The sequence below is a fragment of the Lucilia cuprina genome, chromosome X (assembly GCF_022045245.1).
Source record: "Lucilia cuprina isolate Lc7/37 chromosome X, ASM2204524v1, whole genome shotgun sequence".
NCBI classification, from domain to species: domain Eukaryota; kingdom Metazoa; phylum Arthropoda; class Insecta; order Diptera; family Calliphoridae; genus Lucilia; species Lucilia cuprina.
The window spans coordinates 7,812,742-7,816,308 of NC_060949.1; the positions used below are offsets into that span (position 1 = coordinate 7,812,742).

General features: G+C 27.7%; 1 long non-coding RNA gene across 1 annotated transcript; it reads left to right on the plus strand.

The window, feature by feature from the left end:
- Positions 1 to 1,455: 1,455 nt before the first annotated feature.
- Positions 1,456 to 2,076, plus strand: LOC124421420. Its single transcript, XR_006941649.1, has 2 exons — positions 1,456 to 1,716; positions 1,777 to 2,076. It is a non-coding gene; the product is annotated as an uncharacterized LOC124421420 (long non-coding RNA).
- The last annotated feature ends 1,491 nt before the right edge of the window (positions 2,077 to 3,567 follow it).

A 3,567-nucleotide genomic window follows, 5' to 3' on the forward strand; every position in this document is an offset into this window, starting at 1 on the left:
AGCTTTGGATTTACTTTTTTAGTTATTAACACCAAGATATTAAACCTAAGTAGATAGTTTTTGAACGTGTATAACTCCTTAATTAGAAGAGAGCAAAATAGTATTGCAGTATTAGTGTTAGTGACTGTAAATGATATTAAAAATAATCCATGCCTCGTAATTTCCAATCTTTATAGATGGTTTAATTCCAAGTTATTAAAAAAATGTTCATGAAAGGTAATGTTTTTATTGATTAAAAACAATAAATTAATTAATTAAATTTTAATTATTTTATTTTTTAGAAAGTAGTAGCTAATATTGTACCCCCTATTAAAATACTTCTAACCGAATTAAAATATAAAAAAAGGGATCTGGTAAGTTATATATGTCTTATTTCATCACGCGGTTCCATTAAAAATGTCGATTATTTGCAGAAAATGTAATAAATGGATCTGACAGTTTAAATTTTGGTGGTAAATGTATTGGACATAAGAGAATCATATTTTATTGCTTCCTAAAGTATAAGAGGTAATTTCAATAAATACAAAAGTATGTATATTCAATATTAATTATAACATTATTTTATTTATTTTGTTGAAGGATTAATGAGTTCCAAAATATTACTCTTACAATTTGATGGATTGATCATAAAATTTATGAAGAATTACAAAAATATTTTAGAGTCCAACGTTTTACAATTTTTGGAAGTATACCAGTCAGCAGTTGGAATATTAATACAGATTTCCTGAAAATTATCTTATTATAAGGTAATTATTCTAAATTTTTGATACATGTGTGCATTAGACCGACCCACTCTGTATGGAAAGCAAAAACGTGTTTTTGTTACCCCTCTCAAAATGTTCCTTGCTTTGTTTTATGATGATTCCCAAAATATTTTAAATCTAGGGATGACCGTTCGTGAGCTGGACCAAATTAAAAAAGGTATTTTGGAATTATTTTTTTTTTAATTTTTGTTGAGTTTTTGCGTCTTTTCCACGTGCAGAAACACATATTTGTAAACAAAAATAACTCACCACACCAAAAAAATGTTTATTTTGATAAAACAGCTGTTACGGTTTGTTTTTCGTCGGGTTGTTTTATTTATGTGCATAGAAAAAAGTCAAAAATAGTCGATAATTTTAAAAAAGTGAAAAAAGTCAAAATAGACGGAAAAACTCGAAAAAAGTAAAAATTAGTCGATAATAGTCAAAAAGTCGAAAAAATCGAATAAAGTTAAAAAGTCGGAAAAAGTCGACTATTTATAAAATATTAAAAGTTTAAAAGTCTAAAAGTAGACTTTTAACTAATTGAACAAAGTCGAAAAATCGACTTTGCATAAAATTCAAAAAGTCGACTTTTAACTAAATGCAAAGAGTTGAAAAGTCGACTTTTCGTTTCACCTATAGAACCCTAGTTGACTATCCCTCTATTAAAAGAACAATAGGGTCCGAATAGGAAGAGCTAGTGGGCTGAAACTTTAAACAAATATTCTCTGTTAAGATTTCTTTGGTATTGAAAATGGACAACATCAGTCTATGATTTCATCTAGCCCCAGTAGCCCCCAATATAAACTTTAAACAACAATAAATATGTTGATATTTATATATAAACATAAAAAAGTTTCATATGGACCAACATTTCTACCAAATTTTAATGTTCACTTCATGGTTGATTTTACCCTCCATATGAGGTCTTATATGTTCTAAAATCTCTCTAAGTCCATATAGAGATTCGATGGTGGGTATTTAAATATAACTCTCGTGTTTGAATATGACTAATAACATTTACAATTTATAGAAAACTACAACAGAACAATTTGAACTGTTGTGTACTGAATTAAAAAAATTCCCGAAAGTTGAATGCAATTGGTCCCCCCTCCAGAGAAGTCGTAGAATGGAAAAAATTAAATATTTTGTTATAATATTTAAATATTTTCAGATTTGGTCGGATTTAAGGGGCAGAACAAAAATGAAAATTGCTGCAAATAACAACCAGCATTGCCATCAGGCATATCACATTCAAAATTGTGCTGTATATCAACATCTTTAGGGAGATCGTCATTATAGTCAATACAAGCATTATGTACTGCGCAGCACACATTAATAATTTTAGTTACTCTTCCTGGTTCGTAGTGAAGTCCTGTTCAAGTATGGTAGAAGTGGGTATTCGGAGTCTACTGTGATAGATAGATAGATAGATAGATAGATAGATAGATAGATAGATAGATAGATAGATAGATAGATAGATAGATAGATAGATAGATAGATAGATAGATAGATAGATAGATAGATAGATAGATAGATAGATAGATATATAGATATATAGATAGATAGATTATATGGTTTTAAAACATACCTAATAACAAAGAATTTTTCTTTCCATTAGCTTGTAAATTACTGAGGTACTGGTCAGCTGGGCTTGATTTCCAAGGTTGCTTCCAGGGTGTCTAGCGTCCACAAACCAAATTAAAAGTTTATCATCGCATATCTGAAAACATTTAAGTATAAGTAAACATAAATGTACTTTTATAATAATGTATAAGTAAACATTATTATAAAAGTTCTGAAGATACTTACTATCATGTCGTTTATGCTGTGATATCCTTTCCTATTGCAATATGACTCCTCATGTACAGTATCGGCCAAAACAAATGCACCCTCTTATTGAAGTTTTCTTTAAAGTAGTTTTAGTTATAACCAGGGTAACCGAAAACATGCTCTAAAAAAAGTGTTTTAAGCGCTTTAAATATGCCGTAAAAAACTCAAAATATGCTCTTAAAATTTAAAATATATGCTCCAAAAATTTTGTATTATTTTTCAACATTGAAAAGCTCAAAAAGACTGAAATTGTAATGAAATAATATATTTTTAATATCATATTCTATATCCTACAACATTTTTTTATAAATGTTTCATCTCATAGTTTGAAGAACTAGTATACGTTCAGATAACCAATAAATAACATGAAACCATTTGGTCCCCAAAAAACATATTTCAAACGACAAAGTTTGACACATTTCTTCCAATTGTATTCATAGCTTTTAAACTGACATTTTAATCGGTGTTGTCATAAATTCCAATAATTAGTTTTTTAAACTATAAAAATGGATTGGTCTCATGAAATCAAAAGTAATCGGTTTTATGTCCGATTTAAAATATAATGCTTTATTGAAAAAAAAAACAATAACATAACGAAATTTTTTTTTCAAAATTGTAAAATAGGCTAAAAAATTAAAAAAAAAAATAAAAAATAGAATTTTATTTTTTTTAAATAAAATTTTGAAAAGAAAATTAAAAATGTATAAAAACGAAAAAAGCGAAAACATCAAAATATGCACTAAAAGAATAAAATATGCTCTAAAAACTCGAAAATATGCCTTAAATATGCTAAAAAGTCAAATCATGCAAAATTAAGCTCTTATGGGTAAAATATGCAAAAATATGCTCTAACAAATCGATGCCAAAATTCTCAAATTGGTCTGAAACGTGTAAATATCTTATCCATGAGTCCATACGACGCACCACAAAAAACATGCATTTGCATATTATGGTTTCCCTGGTTATAAGAAAAGAAGGCAAATTTGAAAGA